The sequence below is a fragment of the Diceros bicornis genome, chromosome X (genome assembly GCF_020826845.1).
Source record: "Diceros bicornis minor isolate mBicDic1 chromosome X, mDicBic1.mat.cur, whole genome shotgun sequence".
In the NCBI taxonomy this organism is placed as follows: Eukaryota; Metazoa; Chordata; class Mammalia; order Perissodactyla; family Rhinocerotidae; genus Diceros; species Diceros bicornis.
The window spans coordinates 35,438,275-35,457,614 of NC_080781.1; positions in this window are offsets into that span (position 1 = coordinate 35,438,275).

The following is a 19,340-nucleotide window of genomic DNA, read 5'->3' on the forward strand; positions in this document are numbered from 1 at the left end:
GGTGGTTGTCTAAGATGGTCCTGAAGGTCTTTTCTAACACTCAGATTCTGATTCTTTGTGATGTTAGGTTTTTAACTCTGCCGGATTGCATATGTTAAACAATTATACACCATGCCTTTTGGTATTCATTCTATTTGGCAGTAAGGTTCTACCTAGAGAGAGTACAAGCAACTTGCAAATAAAAGAAAAAAATTAATGGGTGGATGGAGGTTGTTGTAGAACACAGAAAACTTCACCCACATCTATCAGATTAGATTTTATTGAAATTTCTATGTTGAATAGATATCTTTAAAAATTAAAAAGTACTAGGGGCTGGCCCAGTGGCATAGCCATTAAGTTCTCAAGTTCCGCTTTGGCGGCCTGGGGTTCCCCGGTTCGGATCCTGGGCATGGACCTACTCACTGCTTGTCAAGCCATGCTGAGGTGGCATCCCACATAGAAGAGCTACAACTCTACAACTATGATACATGACTATGTACTGGGGCTTTGGGGAGAAAAAAGAAAAAGAGGAAGATTGGCAACAGATATTAGTGCAGGGCCCATCTTCCTCCAAATAAATTCAAAAGTGTTCTAAAAATGTCTGAGATCGAACAGATAAGACCATGAACTGAGCTTCTGAACTCCTTTAAAAAAAATTGAAAAGTACTAGTTACTAGAAAAGGTATTCTAGAGGAAAATAGGGCAAAAATACAGGAATAAGACTGTGAAACTTGTGCTTGAATTGTTGGAAATCAGGGAAGTAATGGAAATGAAAGCTCCTAAAAGAGATGATAGCCCACCTCTCAACCTGATAGTATAATCACTAGGCAAATATAGGAAGTACTAGTAGAAGAAATGAATGGGGAAGGAGAGAAAATGTTAGCATGTTTGGCTGAGTTACTAAAGGAATGACTCACATTCAAACCACTTTTGGAAATAGTGTAATTTATAATTTTTAAGCCTACAGTACAATGTTTGGCACTGTAGTATATGTACCTAATTCTTTCATGCACACTTTTCAGTTGTTCCTCTGTTTGGTCATCGGAGTCTATCACATCTCAGATAGTTCAAGAACTAACAGCATATTTCCTCAGCTCTTAAATTGACCTAAACGCTTTAGATCTTGCATGAAGTCAATCTGATTTTAATAAAAGGAACAAATTGATCCCAAAATGTGGAAGAAAAAAAGAACATTTCCTTTTAAGCCCTTTTGATGAAAAAATGAAATTGTGATCATTTTGAAACATACAGCTACTGCTCAGACACAAAAAGGCGGGAAAGGAATTGAAAAGTAATTTTTTCTTTCTTTTTCTATGATATTGAGATCAATTCCTCCAAAATGGAGAGTAAAAGTGGTAAGTGTATTCATTCAACAGATGCTTCATTCATAGTGGAGTTGAGGGAAGGAACTCATAATACTGTGAGTATGGTCTGACTAACCTAGAAAAAATGAGAACGCTTTAATGGCTTTGCGTATAAAAGAAAACCCAAACTTCTTACTGTGGCCTCTAAAGCCACGAACAGAGTGGCCCTTGCCTGCTTTTCTACCTCCATCTCCTGCCACTCTTTCCCTCACTCACGGCTCTGTAACCTCACTGGGTCTAGTACGTGCCTTTCCCTAAGGTGTTAGGACTTGTCCACTGTTCCAGACACCTGAAACGATTGTTTCCCGGCTCTTCATGTGGCTGGCTTCTCATCCTTCCAGTATCAGCTTAAATGAGTAAATCCTCAGGGAGGTCTCTCCTGACTATATGATATGTCGACTGAAATAGACAGTCTAGGTGATATTAGTGCAGGAGTTTATTCAATAATCAGCTTGAGGAATTCGAACCCCGGGAAAACAGTTCAACAGAGCACTCTGATGGAACTGCTCTGAGGGGTGTGAGTTTAGGTGCAGCTTATATCTCTTTCACAAACAGTGCATGTGCAAGGAAGAGGAAAAGGAAAAGACTTACAACTAGATTTTTTTTAAAAAAGGGATAAAGTACATCTGGGCTTTTATCTAGATTATACATTGAAGGTAACACAAATAAGAATTTCTTGGTTGTACATCAAACAAGTTCAGAGATGCTGTAGTCCCTCAATCTCTAAGAAATGCAGCTGGGAAATGTGAGAGCGAGGTACTCCTTTATCTCTTCCTGTTGTGGATCTGTCCAGCTGGCATCTCCAGTCCTGAGATGTGGGGTTGCAAGGTCATTTGACACAGGCTGAAGATGCCTGCACAGCTGCTTCACAGTACAGCATGGATTTTGTTGTACTGACTTAAAGCCTATGCAGTTTGCTTGTTAGATTCGCCTCTTAGACCAGGGAAGGGGTCCCAAAAATCTGTCCACAGATATTAGCATGTACAAGGAAGTTCACTGCAGCATTGTTTGTAGAAGCAAAAAAATATGAACAATCTTAACTGTCTCTCAGCAGGAGAATGGATACGTGAATTACTACATTTCTACATAACTGTTCAAATGAATGAATTAGACCTACATGTACCAACATGGATATATCTCAAAAACAATATTGAATGAAAAAAGCAATCTTTTTTGATGCCATTTCTGTCCATTTTAAAAGCACACAAAATAACACTATAATTTAACATATTGTAGTAAAAGTAAAAAATGTAAATGAGGATGATAAACACCACCTTCAGGATAGTAGTTACCTCTAGGGAGGGGTGAGGGATGAGGTGATGCCTTATTGATTATTAGCTATTAGTTATATCTAATGGGTTTCTTGAAGAAAAACCTGAAGGAAATGTGACAATATTAATATCTGTTAAATCTGAGGATAGAGATATGATTATTAATGTATGCTGTACTTTTCAATATTTTTTACATATTTAATAATTTTTAAAGTTTAAATTAAAATGTTTCTATTCATACAATTTACACTAGCTGCCATAACAAACCAACTCCAAAATCTCAGTGATTTAACACTGTAAGAGTTTATTTCTCATGCTCCCAAAGTTCAGTCAAGATGTACCTGATGGAGAGACTCTCCTCTAAGTCTTAACCCAGAGATCCAGGCTCCTTCCATCTCAAGAAGCCATCACTTTAACCAGGAGATGATTTTATATCCACCCACATTTCATTAGCCAGAATTAGTCACATGGCCCATTTAAAGGCTAGGGAGCTGGGAAATACAGTCTTCCCATGTGCCTAGGAAGAAAATGAAATGGTTTGGTGAACAAATAACATTGTTTTTACCACAATATTAAGGTAGACTTCTCTCTTTTTTTTCCTTAGAGCACAGCCTCTGAAATCAGACCTCTTAGAATAAAATCGTGGCTCGACCACTTAAGATCTGAATGCTCTCCAGTAAGTTCCTTCACTGCTCTGAGTTTCCTCATCTGTAATAATAGTATTTACATCACAGGATGATTATGAAGAATAAATGAGTTAACGTTTGCAAAGGGCTTAAAACAGTAAGTGATCTGTAAATATTAACTATTCTCATCATCATCACTTAGGAGCAATAATTCCTGTATTTGTTTTTTTACCTACTAACCTATGAACTTTCTGTCTTCTCCTGCCCTCATGTGGCTCTGTCTCTGATACCTCCAGCACCTAGCATGGTGCCTAGCTATCTGGCTTTAATGGATGAATGGGACAGATATACTCCTTCATCTATACACTGTAGTTCTATTTATATTGTGTTAACTTATTTGGGATTAAGATTGACATACGTATATTTACATGTGAAATGAAGTGTTTAGGATTTCTTTTAAAATACTTCAGAAAAAAAAAGTTGGGGGAGGTAGATGAAATAAGATTGGTAGACTGTTGACAGTTGTTAAAGCTGATGATGGATACATAAGAGTTCATTATACTCTGTTCTTTCTCTTCTTTTCTGTATGTGTGAGAATATACATAATAAAATGTTTTAAGAAATTGAGAATGGGTAGTCAACTAAAGGCCCAGATCTTTTTTTCTTTCCTAATGAACAGCCTTTAATATATATCTGCTCAATATTTCTGATTTTTAAAACATTGTTGTAATTTATATAGGGTTTAACATTAAAAAAAAGAAACTTCAATTATAACTGCTTATAAAAGAGATGAAAGTGTCAAATATTTTAACAATTTTGGTTTCAGGCCTTGAAATAAGAATGCTTCCAAGGAGCTCTCAAAAAAAAAAACTTACACAAATTTATAATCTTAAAAATTTCTAGCTATGCTAAAATTCACTATCTTTTCTTACCTCACCTAGTTACCTTTTTAAAAATTTTGTGGTGAGAACATTTAAGATCTACTCTCTTAGCAACTTTCAAGTATACAATACATGTTAATTATAGTCACCGTGCTGTACATTAGATCCCCAGAACTTATTAATTTTATAACTGGAAGTTTGTACCATTTGACCAACATCTCCCCATGTACCCTGCCCCCTAGCCCCTGGCAACCTCCAATCTACTCTTTGTTTCTATGAGTTTGGCTTTTTTAGATTCTACGTATAAGTAAAATCATGCAATATTTGTCTTTATATGTCTGACTTATTTCACTTAGCATACTGCCCTCAAAGTTTTATCCATGTTGTCACAAATGGCAGGGTTTCCTTGTTTTTTATGCCTGAGTAATATTTTCTTTATCCATTCACCTGTCGACAGACACTTGGGTTGTTTCCATGTCTTGGCTATTGTGAATAATGCTGCAGTGAACATAGGAGTGCAGATACCTCTTTGTCAAATTCCATATCTTTTAAATAAATGATTTCTTTTTTTTAAATTTTTATTAAATAAACGATTTCTAATGGGTAAACAAAGGAAGAAGAAAAAGAGGGTTATTATTATTGGGGGAAGGAGCCCATTTAGAATGCAATTATTATGTTCTTCATTAAGAGATAAAAATCTCATCTTGCCTTGTTCTATCTTTGTTAGGGAAGAACCCCCAACCTGTGGGTTACAAGGAGTAAACCTGCCATCCATACGTGCCAAAAAGTGGACCACGTGATCAGAGTAAAACTCAGCGCAGCAAATAGCAGGGGCATCAGCTTGATAGCTCTGGCTTTCATGCCCCAAGTCCCACGGAGTGGTGCAATGGGTCCAGATGGAGACTCTGTGCTCAGTGAGTTCCATCACAGCTGAGGAACCAGGACCAAGGGCTGAACGCCTTAATTCTTATCAGTCAGGGTTACACTGGTGCACATAGGCAGAGGGAGCTGAGGAATCAGGCACAGCTGAGCAGTCCTGCTTTTGTGAGGGTGTTGGGCAGAGCTGAATAGTCCTGCTATCGTGAGGGTGTCCAGCACAACAGAACACTTCCAATCCAGCCACTCTCACATGAGCTATTCTGTTTTCATAGCACGAGGATGAGATGATAAACTCAGCAGCAGGGTCATATTGTCAATTGCAGCTGCTGCTTGACTCAGGTGGACCATGTGATTGTTTTGCGATGCTGCAGTGCTGGATCTAGGGGACAAAGAAAGCATCACATATTCCCACTACCCCCACACCTCCTAGGGACGAAGGTATTCCTTCCTCAGTACCAGGCTTATTGTTCTCTGTCCATGACCACATAGTTCATTCGTTCTAAGTCAGTGCCACTGTTTCTCCCTTCATTCAGCCATCTCCCACCTCCACCCAGACCTTCTTCTGTTTCAGATGGGCACAATGGTAGAACTTGCAACGACCATGATGTTCCCTATCACTGCCCAAGCAGGCCACTGTAGGGATACTCTAGGGTTCATGAATTTCACCAACTGATTGTCATCCTCATGGTCAGCACTCTTCCACACCCAACAACTGAAACCAAGTGGTAGCAGAAGCAGAAGGTTGTAGTCACCTTTCCCCTGTTGTCTAACTGCCACCTTAAGATGAAACCAGTTAGGCTTCCCAGGCACTAGGACCAGAGGAAAAAAAAGAAGCGGAGTGACTAGAGATTGTCAGGGTGGAATCACAAATAGGGAGTACCAGTCTCCCGTTGCTCCCACCCCTTCAGTCCTGACCTTCCCTAAGGAACCGTTCCAAAGAAGATATTCCCATATGGTTCCATTCAGTCTGTCGACTGAAATAGAGAGTCTAGGTGATATTAGCGAAGAAGTTTATTCAATACTCAGCGTGAGGAATTCAAACCCCAGGAAAACAGTTCAACAGAGCGCTCTGATGGAACTGCTCCGAGGGGTGTGAGTTTAAGTGCAGCTTATATCTCTTTCACAAACAGTGCACGTGCAAGGAAGAGGAAAAGAAAAAGCCTTACAACTAGATTTTTTTTAAAAAAAGGGATAGAGTACATCTGGGCTTTTCTCTAGATTATACATTGAAGGTGACATACACAAGAATTTCTTGGTTATACATCAAACAAGTTCGGAGATGCTGACATTATGTGTGGAGGGTGGCAAGGACCAGGATCATTAATTATTCCCTCAATCTCTAAGAAATGCAGCTGGGAAATGTGAGAGCGAGGTACCCCTTTATCTCTTCCTGTTGTGGATCTGTCCAGCTGGCATCTTCAGTCCTGAGATGTGGGGTTGCAAGGTCGTTTGACACAGGCTGAAGATGCCTGCACAGCTGCTTGGATTTTGTTGTACTGACTTAAAGCCTATGCACTTTGCTTGCTAGATTCGCCTGTTAGATCAGGGAGGGGGGGGTCCCAAAAACCTGTTCACAAGTTTCATCTGGGTGTGAAGTCTTTCCACAGGTGTCCACCTGGGCTACATAAATGTCCTGTTGGGCTGTGGCAGTGGCTTTCCAGAGCTCACAGCCCCATAGAGGGGTGTTTTTACTATACCAGTCAGTTGTCACCCAGGTGCCTGACCAGATCTAGGGCATTAGCCACAGCTCAAGAGTCAGTGACAATATAACACGTGTGGTCCTTAGGCATACTGCCTAAGGCAAAGGTGATAGCTTTCAGTTTGTCCCGTTGTGCTGACCAGCCCTTACCATAGTTGGTCTCCCAGAGTTGTTGGGGCTGGACAGCTGCTGCTGCCCAAGACACATCATCAGCTTTTAGTTTGGCTGAGCCATCAGTAAACCCAGCCCAAGCATCCTTAGGGACTCTCTGGAAGTGGGTTCCCTAGGTAGCTGCCCCTATAAGTGATCTAGGAGAGGGAGCTACATTGGCCTCTAAAGGTGTGGCCACGATCTCTTCATGTGAAGAGGACACACCTGTGGGGCTAGGCGTGCTTCTCTCTGGACTATACCATTTTCATTAAATAAGAAAAGACTGTTGTGCCTTTCCAACTCTGTTAGCATTGAGTAGACCCAACCTAAAATGAGAATGTCTAGGTGCAGTGCTGCCTGGAGGTACTGTGTAAGACGCTCAGTCTCCCCAAGTGCCCAATAGCCGACCAGTAGCTGTTTCTCAAATGAAATGTGGTGGGTAGGTGTCGGAGTGGCGGTGAGTCCAGAACACCACAGGGCACCTCCAAGCAGAAGCAGCCTGCCTTTGCCAGAGGTGTACTACAAGGGTCTGAACAGCCTGACTCAGATGGTTACAGTTAATTTTCTTTCTCATTTTATTCCATCTCCAAATCTGGCCAGTTGAATGCATGGCTGTGAACCAGCACTGGTATTCAAATGAGTCATAAAAGTGTTTATCCTACTTCCTTGCCCCCCCACCTCATTGTACCCTCGTTCAGACTAAGGCCTCCGGTCTGCCCTGAAGGTGGAGAAACTTCAGCCCCATCCCTAGCCGCCTTTCTCCTTAAAGGCAGTTAAATCAGAATACATAGTTCACAGTCAAGCAGTAAAGGTACCGAAGGAGGAATTTGTTTTAAGGCAGCCACTTGGCTTATTAGTTCCTCCAAAAGAGAGAACAATTTGTGTGGAGGGAGCTGGTTTTATGGAGGCACTTCCAGTTCTAACTGGGTGGACAGCTAACTGTCTACTTGGGGCTCCCCCTACCATAGCTCAATATCTGGACCAAATTTCTTGGGCATTCACCCTATCAGTTTCTTCTGTGGAAACCTCCTGCTTGAATAGCCACATCCACATTGTCTTATGGGTCCTTTTGGAGGGAGTTTGATATTCCCTTCCCTAGTTTTGTCTCAGATTGCAGAGTCTTTGCCTGTTTTGAGGTGCCCATCTTTGTTCTGGGCATCTTTTTTTTTTTTTTTTTTTGTGAGGAAGATCAGCCCTGAGCTAACATCCATGCCAATCCTCCTCTGAGGAAGACTGGCCCTGGGCTAACATCTGTGCCTATCTTCCATCCACTTTTTATATGGGACGCCGCCACAGCATGGCCTGACAAGCGGTGCCTTGGTGTGAGCCCAGGATCCGAACCCGGGCTGCCAACAACAGAGTGCAAGCACTTAACTGCTATGCCACAGGGCCAGCCCCTATCCTGGGCATCTTTTGGCTCAATGTCATCACAGCCTACCACAGAGAGCCTCCAAGTATTAAAAACAAAGGTAGTGGAGTCTTCCACTTGGGGCAGGGGGGTAGCTCACAGCATCTTTTCAGCCATTCTCTGAAGTGAGGGGCTCATCATGGAGGCTGTCATTCTGTCCATTTTGCAGTCAATCTGGAGCACCTATAGCACTCAGGCTTTGAATGGCTTTTTCCTTGCTGTTCCATAGGATTTTTATCAGCCTTGGGGAGATCTTCCTGGGTTGGCCATAAAGTAGTCATTGAAACAGAAATCCAAAGTAGCAAGCCTCATTGAGGGCATGATTCTGTCCCAACTGAATAGTCTGCATGTAGCTTGAAGCATGTGAGACAGCCTAGCTGCTGCCATTCATCCTTGCTCCCTAGTTACACAAACACACCAGCCAGGTCTTTAACAGCTCCCCAGTCCATCAGGAATATCTAGTACAGGTAAATAGTCATAAATGTTTGAGAAAGAAAAAAAAATTAATAAACTGTGTTTCTTTCACTTTAAAAAATATATCACAAGTTTAAATAATAGCCTTTGTTACTATAGTTACAAGGTAAGAAGAATGTCTTCTCCTGGTTTTAATCTATAGAATTAATGCAAGCAAGTGTTCTAGTTTATATAAAACTAAGGCCAAACTTCTCGATTTAAACTTCCTAAGTCTCCTATATTGGTTTTATAGATCAAATTAAGTTTTTATTGTTTCCACAAAATTTTAAAGGTGACAAAATATAAAATAGTGTTTGACTAAATGAAAATTTAGTGACAGATGTCTTTTAAACGAGTTTGAGCTTATATTTATTTTTTCTTTCCCCCCAAAGCCCCAGTAGACAGTTGTTTGTCACAGCTGCACATCCTTCTAGTTGCTGTATGTGGGATGCGGCCTCAGCATGGCGGGAGAAGCTGTGCGTCGGTGCGTGCCCGGGATCCAAACCCGGGCCACCAGCAGCAGAGCGCACGCTCTTAACCGCTAAGCCACAGGGCTGGCCCCGAGTTTGAGCTTATAAATTTCTTATAATTCTACGAATCATAAGGGCTTAATGTGTTAGCTAAAATTATAATTTCTAGATCTTTAGTTAACATTTGTTAAGGTTTTAAATATTAGGTTGAATTCATTGACAAATAATCTTTTGATGCTTGGACAATTTCTAAGTACAAAAATATATAAAACTTTGTTCACTAAACATAGTTTCAGTTTACCCTTATTCTTATATATTATAAAACTGTTGTAAATTAACAGAATGTTCCAGTGCTTTGGATGATATGTGCTTATTTTGTCCCCTTAAAATTTATAAATATAATCTAAGAAAGTGTATTCAGGGAAAATTAGCTAGATGGTTCTTGGTTTCCTGTATAGTGATTTTCTCTGGGTCTAGAGAAAACAAAAGTTGGCTGTGTAGATTAAAGGAGATAATAAAAACAATTAAGACTATACACAGTATAATAATTACATAAAATATGAATATATGTAAAAGAAAATGGATAGGATTTATCTGTTAATTAAGGAAATTATTAGTTTGTTAAAATAGTAATTTCAACATAATATGTATATTATTTTATTTAATACGCTAACACTAATTATACTTTAATTTTATTGTCTATTTATATCGCTATATATTTACATCCAAACACATTTATATAAAAGTATATTAAGGAGTATTGTCATGAAAATTACAGAGTAGAGAACTCCAGGGCTGCATCTTCCCACAGAAGCAACTAATGAGCTGGCAAAAGCTATCATCAACTTTTGCGCAACTCTAGAATCTAGTCAAACACATATGACAACCAGAGGAAGGCTTGGTGAAGACAAAAGCTGCTGTATTGTGGAAAGAGAGCCCAGTGGCACTTAAAATTGCCCACCTAGTATCCCTCCCCCCAACCCCAGATTGGTGGCAGCCAGGAGGACAGCAGCCCATACTCCTGGTGCAGGTTGCTAGTGCCTAAGAGAGCAATATGGACCTTATTCCCAAATAATTGTAGTTGTGGGTTTTGACTTGTCTGGCATCTCCCTAAAGGACCTGCACAAAGCTTACCTTTGTTTCCCTCAACTCGGAGCATTACTGGGCCTGGGGCGGATTCCCCAGCAGCTTTTGCCAAAAGCTTTTAAAGGCCCCAGTATTGGCTGTAGCAGCCTGGGGCAAGGGACAATAGTCAGGACAACAGATAGGCAGACCATAAAGCCTGGGAAGGAAGAGATTGGGAAAGCAGGTACATGAGAGATTAAGGACTTTTAAAAGCTCCTCTGTATACCTGGGAATCAAGAAGGCCACATGCATGCCCAGGGCTGGATGCATGCTCAAAAAAACCCTGAAAAGACCCTAAGCTTTCACCTCTGGTTGGTCTTCAGGGTCCACGCAAGCAGGACATGAAGCCTAAGGCAGAGTTCTAAATGGCCTGGCTAAGCATTGAAGGAGTGCTCCCACATGAGCCAATCTGCAGAGACTGGGGTTTTTTTTCTCTTTTTCTCTTTTTCTTCCCTTCTTCTCCTTGTTCTTGTCCTCCTCCTCCTCTTCGTCCTCCTTCTCCTCCTATTCTTCTCTCCAGGTGTTTAAGGAAACTGTCAAAACGCTAACTGACCACAAAACTATCAGAACAGAAACTTAGGTGGCCACATATGACAAAGAATACAGACTTTACAAAAATAATTTAGAAAAGTCACTAAACAGGAAAACAACAACATAGATCAATGGAATAGAGTTGAGAGTTTAAAAATATATGTATAAATATATATATACCTGTATATCTTGGGCCAATTGATTTTTGACAAGAGCGTCAAGACCATTCAATGGGGAAAGAATTGTCTCTTCAACAAATGGTGCTGGACAACTAGATATCCACATGCAAAATAGTGAAATTGGACCTTTACTTTATACTATATATAAAAATTAACTCAAAAATGGGTCAAAGATCTAAATGTAAAAGCTAAAACTATAAAACTCTTAGAAGAAAACATAGAGATAAAACTTCATGACCTTAGATTTGGCAATGGATTCTTAGATATGACACCAAAAGCATAAGCAATAAAAGTAATAAATTGGACTTCATCAGAATTAGAAACTTTGTACATCAAAAAACACTATCAAGAAAGTGAAAATACAACCTACAGAATGGAGGAAAATATTTGTGAACCATAAGTCTTATAAGGATCTAGTATTCGGAATGTATATAGGGCTCTTAGAACTCAACAAAAGATAAACAGTACAATTTTAAAATGTGCAAAGGACTTGAATAGACATTTCTCTAAAGAATATATACAGATGGCCCATAAATACATGAAAAAATGCTCAACATCACTAATAATTAGGGAAGTGCCAGTCAAAACCACAATGAGATACCATTCCACACCTGGTAGGATGGCTGTTAATAAAAAAAAAAAAACCAAAGAGAAAATAACAAGTGTTGGTGAGGATGTGGAAAATTGGAGCCATCACACATTGACAGTGGAAATGTAAAATGCTAGGGGCTGGGGGGAGGAGAGAATAGGGAGTGATTGTAAAATGGTGCAGCTGCTGTGGAAAACAGTTTTGTTGGTCTTCAAAAAGTTAAACATATAATTACCATATGACCCAGCAATTCCACTCCTACATAAATACTCAAAAAGAATTGAAAACAACACAATGGAATACTACTGAGCCATAAAAAAAGACAAAATCATGCCATTTGCAACACATGGATGGACCTTGAGGGTATTATGCTAAGCAAAATAAGTCAGAGAAAGGCAAATACCATATGATTTCACTCATGTGTGGAAGATAAACAGATAAGGAGTACAGATTAGTGTTACCAGAGGAAAAGGGGGGAGGGGAGTGTGAAAGGGGTAAAGGGGCCATGTGTATGGTGATGGATAAAAACTAGATTATTGGTGGTCAATACAATGAAATCTATACAGAAACTGACATATGATAATGTACACTTGAAATTTACACAATGTTAAAAGCCAATGTGACCTCAATAAAAAAATAAAAATAGAGGCTGGCCCAGTGGCACAGCAGTTAAGTGCGCGTGCTCCGCTTCGGCAGCCCAGGGTTTGCAGGTTCGGATGCCGGGCACGCACCGATGCACTGCTTGTCAAGCCGTGCTGTGGTGGTGTCCCATATAAAGTAGAGGAAGATGGGCACAGATGTTAGCCCAGGGCCAATCTTCCTCAGCAAAAAGAGGAGGATTGGCATCAGATGTTAGCTCAAGGCTGATCTTCCTCACAAGAAAATAAAAAATAAAATAAAAATAAAATAAATTTAAAAAAAGAGTTGAAGGGGCCGGCCCAGTAGCGCAAGTGGTTAAGTGCATGTGCTCCCTTGCAGTGGCCCGGAGTTCGCTGGTTCGGATCCTGGGCACGCACCGATGCACCGCTTGGCAAGCCATGCTGTGGCGGCATCCCATATAAATTGGAGGAAGATGGGCATGGATGTTAGCCCACGGCCGGTCTTCCTCAGCAAAAAGAGGAGGATTGGCAGATGTTAGCTCAGGGCCAATCTTCCTCACAAAAAAAAAAAAAAAGAATTGAAAACAGGTATACAAACAAATACTTGTGCACAAATGTCCACAGCAGTATTCCCAATAGCTGAAAGATGAAAACAACCCAAATGTCTGTCAGCTGATAAAAAGATAAACAAAATGTGGTATATCCATACAATGGAATATTATTCAGCCATAAAAAGGAATGAAATACTAGTATATGCTACAACATGGGTGAACCTCGAAAACATGCTAAGTGAAAGAAGCCAGACACAAAAGGTCACATATTGTATGACTCCATTTATACGAAATATGCAGAATAGGTAAATCCATAGAGACAGAAAGCAGATTAATGGTTGCCAGGGGCTGGGGGGAGGGGAGACTAGGGAGTGACTGCTTAATAGATAACAGGGTTTCCTTTTGGGGTGATGAAAATGTTCGGAACTAGATAGAGGTGATGGTTGCACAATATTGTGAATGTGCTAAATGCCACTGAATTGTGCACTTTAAAATAGTTAATTTTATGTTATATGAATTTTACCTTGTTGTGAAAGTATATTAAGATTAATTTTTAAAGGCCTATAAATGGTCAAAAACAATTAGGGTATATTCAATGTTCATAGATTTATTTATTTAAAAAGGCATGTAAGTAGCTTGCTGCAAATTATTACATAGATGATATACCAAAAAAGGAAAATTAGATTTGGGTTTTCTTTTTAAAACAACCAACTAATTCTCTGCCTAGATAACAGAGGTTTCTGTTATGACCTATTTAAAAATTGTAGGACGTATTTTGTTAAGACCAAAAATATTCTCTTTACTCTTTGTACTTCTAGCAAACTCTTGAATACTTTTGACAAAAGTTTCTTATTTTTTTTTAAGTTCCTAAAAATCACTGTTAATTATTACTCTGGTTTTAAAATATATATAACTGAATTTGGGGTTTAAAAATTATGACTGCACAGTCAATAGGAAATATTTCTCCCAAGGACATGCTGCAGGTGTAAAATGTCATAATAACCACCTTCTTTGGTGACTTCTGCTGCCATACTCACTGAGAAACTTTGTTCTCTAAAATCATACACTATCAGAAACTTGGCTATTTGAAAATATATCTTTAAGAATAAAGCACCCCACTCTTGGCCTGGAGGATCTGAGTCACTTTGAGCTAGAGAAACAGCTGCAATTTCCACCCTGGGTGCGGAGCTTCAGATAGGGGTTCTGGATTCAGTATTCCACATATATCCTAACTTGGTAGACTCCAAGGAATCCAAGGGTTTACACTGCAGCTTAGAGCTGATGTTGATCTCTTTACACATAGCCTTGCTTTGAGCCTACAAAAACACTGCTTCATTTAAATTTCACCTAAACTCCACCCTTCCCCCAAATTCTATGATGACTCTATCTTTTCCTTTATTCGATGAGGTGCCCCATGGTTCCTCTGGGGTGATCTCCCTCATTGCAGTGTGTCAGTGAACCTGATTTTGTTACACTGCAGGTTTGTCCCTGGTTGTCTGATTGGGCTAACCCAGAGTAAACCTTCTACTTCCACAGATGCCAAAAAAGTAGACAATAAGATTCAATAAATCAGAGTAAAACATTTTATTACAGCAGAGAAAACAGTAGGAGCATCAGCATTGTAGTGCCAGTTCCTATGCCCCCGAGTCTCACGAGGCGATGAGATAGGCTACACACATAGTGGATTGAGCTGCAGCTGAGGAGCCCAGTGCCAAGAGCTCAGCATGTTTGTAGCAAGCATCGAACAAGCCAGTCCCCCCTTTCCCAGGGAGCAAACAGTCACATCATAGTCATCTTTTGGTCACCTTGACCAACTTGATTGTATACGTGACTCTGTAGAAACTACTCAGTACCAGGGGATGGTTAGGCCTTAGTGTGGCACACTTAGCAAGGCCATGCAAGGATGCTTGAGACCTGTGGTGGGCTACCTCTCCCGTAAACCAGTGGAAAGATTTGTATAGAATTCATTTTTACTTCAAAAAAATTTAGCTCATTATTTCTAGAGATTTTTGAACAAGATAGAATGAGCTAAAAGGGAAGGAAACTCCCAATTCTAAGCTAAAAGCAAAATTTAGAGAGAAAACAATGCTCCTCAATAAAACGTGAATTATAACTTTGGTTTTGGTTTGATATTTATGAAAGTTGCCAAAATTACTTCCTCTGAATTTTCTCAAAAGACTGTTGAATTAGGTACTATCAAGAAATAGGTAATGGTATAGCAGCATATTCACTAAACCAAGAGTCTAGGGGCTGGCCCTGTGGCGTAGCCGTTAAGTTCACGTGCTCCTCTTCGGCGGCCCCAGGGTTTGCCGGTTCGGATCTTGGGCGTGGACCTACACACCACTCATCAAGCCATGCTGAGGTGGCGTCCCACATAGAGCAACTAGAAGGATGTACAACTATGACATATAACTATCTACTGGGGCTTTGGGGAGAAAAAAGGAAAAAAGGAGGAAGATTGGCAATAGATGTTAACTCAGGGCCAATCCTCCTCAAAAAAAAAAAAAATTAACACCTTCAGGAAATGCTTACTAGGTGTTAGTTCCTATCTTCACAATACCCTTTGAGTAGGGATTGTGATAATCTTAAAAAAAAAAAAAAGTCTAAAATAAGACTGCCAAATATTATGAGGTTGTCAATGCTTCAGTAATTTCATTTATGTGTTTTCTTAATTTTTATCTTTTATCTTTTTGCCAGCCCAAACAACCAGAAATATAGTTGTTATATTGGAACCTAGACTATATTGAATCCAAACTATTTGACTATGAGGGCCACTAAGATATAAAAATACATGTGAATGAATGTCTACCTTGAAATCTGATATTGGGTTAAGCATTTATCATCCCCTGGAATCATTGTATAACAATCTTTTCACTGCAGAAAAGTTAGACTACATTGCCTTATATTTGGTAGCAAAGTAACAGTTCTGTCATGCTGAATTTTCATATCAGTCAGTTATTTCTTCTTTATGGATGTTGCATTCAATTAGTCTGATATTGTAGGTCATTATTTAATGTCAAAGAATTTTTTCTGACAACAGAACACTTTTCCAGATAGAACAAATAATAAATAGATTTGAGAGACCACGGAGAAACCTGTATTGATGAGTAGTGGCACAGAACACTAAACCCATCTGTCTCTGTATGTGGTTGTCACAGCCCATTTACAGACTGACCTCAGCCAAATACTAGATTAGGTTTCAAAATCATTAGGACTGTGGGCACTGACTTGAGAAAAATAGAATAAATGAAACTCCAGCTGAGTAAAAACTAGTTCTACTTTATTTTTAAAAATTCTCAAAGCTAGAACATCTCCCATTGTATCAGCTAGGAATGATTTTGGCTGCAAGAACAGATACTGTGGCTAACAGTGGACAGGAGTTCCCTTTTCTCAGATAACAAGGTGTCTGGAGATTTGTGGCTGCTGGGGAATTGGTTCAATGTCTCAACTGTATCAGGATCCTCTGTTCCATAACTTCAGTGTCACAGGCTGGTTGCTGCAACTCCAGACATGGCATGAAATAGAGAAAAAGAAACGGTCCCAGGATATTTGTCCTTTTTATTATCAAGCAAAACTCTCCCAGAATCCTTCCAACAGATTTCTGCTTATAGTTCTTCAGTCAGACTGTGAAGCATGGCCACTACTGGCTTCAAGGGATTCTGGAAAACCAAGGTTTTTTGTAGCCTCTAGAATGGAGACAAGGCAAGGGCAAAAGCAGATGGATACAAACATTGGGTTAGCCTACCAACACATGTGCAACACATGTAACTTCTAGGCTATTCAGTTCTATCCAATGGGACACAAGGTGGCAAAATTAAGGAGGAAATCAAAGAAGTTCTGTCTGCGAGGGGTTCATAATCTTGTTTCATTTATTTTGCCAAAATACAAATCAAAGCCGGTGTTCAAGCTTTATATACCAATCTTTCCTTTAGTGTACTGTATGATCTGACCCAATTTAATTTCCTGCCTCCATGCATTTGCTCATGCTGTTAGCTCAGCCTGAGTAGACCTCTTTCCCCATTTCTGCATATTAAACATTTTATTTGTTCTTCACAACCTAGCTCAAATATTCTCTCTCCTGTGAAGTGTTCCCTAATCTCCCCAACTGGAAGTGATCTGTGAGCTCCCAAGATACATTATTATTGTCTAAAATAATAACTTGAGTGCTTTACATAGGATATCTCAATCTTCACAACCACCCACTGAGGTGGGTACTATTGTTATTCCCATTCTATGGTTGTTGAAACTGAAGCCTAGGAAGATTAAGTAATTTGGTCATGAGTGCACAGCTTGTAAGTGCTAGAGTGAAGATTCACCTTCAGCTCTATCTGACGCCCGAATCCATTCTCTTAACACTGTATCATATTGCTTTCTCTATATACCCACTTGCTGCAAGAGGGTAAATTAAGGTAGGAACAGTGTTTTATTCACCTCTAGCCTCCCCTCCTTTATTCACCCACTGCCTTGGAATTCAGAGGTGCTCAAAAAGTTACTAAATAAATAAGTAAAGCTGAAGATTCTGTCAATATGGCAGCAAAATAGTACATAAGAAGGAGGTTAAAAATCAGACCACCTATGGGCCAGCCCCATGGCCTAGTTAAATTCAGCACGCTCCACTTTGGCAGCCTGGGTTCGGTTCCCTGGAGCAGACCTACACCACTTGTCAGCAGCCATGCTGAGGTGGCGACCCACATACAAAATAGAAGAAGATTGGCACAGATGTTAGCTCAGGGCGAATCTTCGTCAAGCAGAAAAAAAAAAGGGAATCAGACTGCCTGAGTTCAAATCCTGACTTATTTGAGCAAGTTATTTACCTACCAGATATCACAATTTTCTCACCAGTAAAATAGGAATAATGGCCCTTTCTCTATCTTATAGTTATTTTATTAGGTTTAAGTGAAATAATACATATAAAGTACTTAAAACAGTGTTTGGCACAAAGTAACTGCTTAATAAATGTTAGCTATTATTTATTTTTCCAATAACCCTTTTTTCAAATTGAGATTAAAGATTCTAAGACTAGAGGGACCATTTTCAGATGGGCCTACCTAAGAGGCTATAATGTAAATGTAGTGCTACAAATAATTTACTGAGTAATTCTGTTTGTTTCATATAGTTGTTCTTGTTACATTATTTAAATTTATTTCTCATAAACATGTAGCATTAATAAACATCTATATCCTTTTCTCTAACTCCACACACTACCCCAACAAAATAAGAACCTTGACACACATTCAGTCTCCTCTTCTCCCTGTGCCCCTCACCTACTGAGATCACTTGGGAATTGAGTTGGACTATTGATTTTTTTTTTGCAGTATGTAGCAATATTTACTTAGATTTGTTTTCTTCCTTTTTGACTCATTTTTATTTTGCCAAAGTACATCTTCAAATAATTCTTTCAAAAATAGTTTACATATCTAGACACAGAAATTTTGCAGTTTTTAGGGTCTGGGAAAAAACAATTTAGAGGTGCTAAACAGAAATGTTTCATTTAGCCCTCAAAGTTGAATGCTGGTGAGGCTTGGTATAAAATTCTAGGATCAAAATGATTTTCCCTCAGAACTTTCAAGATATGGTCTCATAGCCTCCATTATTGCCAATTGTATTCTCATTTCTTTATAGGTAAACAATTTATTTTTCCTATGAATGCTTTTAGGATTTTCTTTAAATTATAAATTCAGATTTTCACCATAATGTATCCAGGTGGAGGAATTTGTAAAAATTCTATCTGTACACTTGGCGGGACCTAGTGGCCTGAAGATTGGTATCTTTTGTGAGCTCTGATAATATTTCATTTGTTTCTTCATTCCTTCCCTTCCACTATCTCTGTTTTATCCACGATGAATCACTATCATGTGGATATTTAAACTTCTGGATCTATCTTCCATGTCTCTTGATGTGTCTCTTATACTTTTTATTTCTTTGCTCCTATGCTCTGTATTCTGGAAAAATCTCCTCGCTCAATCTTCATCTGTCTTTAAGGCTGAAAGTAAGCCAGTATACACTGTTAGGGCATACTGCTCCGAGTCTTACTGGTTAGGTGTATATTCTAATTGTTTGATACTTGTGCCAGACTAGTCAGTAAATATGTTTAATATCATTCCTAGGTGTATTTGTTATTCTTTTTAGCCCATCTCTTGAGTTTTTTATTTCAATTATCATATATTTCATTTCGGAAAGCTCTAGTTTTATCTTTTCCCTCATACACTTTCCTCTAGAATATCTCTGGGAATAATATACTTAATTTTAAAGTCTTCTTTGGTTTGCTGTGTTAACTGTTTCTTCCATCCGGGGAGTTTGCTAACTTTCTTCCTTGGTTGTTCTTGGTTTTGTGCTTATATTTGTTTGAGATACTTTATTATTCTGTCTGTGGATTTTTGTTCCATGTAATGAATTTGGCTTTGTTAGCAATGAGAGGTTCCAGATAGGTTTCAGTTATCTAATTAATCTGTAACGTAATTCTTTCAGTACTAAAACATATAAGGATTTTTGCATGGACATTGTTATGGCTATATAATTACCTGCCACATGGGAGTGGGGTTTCCTTCACGAGCAAGCAGTGCTATATGGGAAGCTTTAAGGGGAG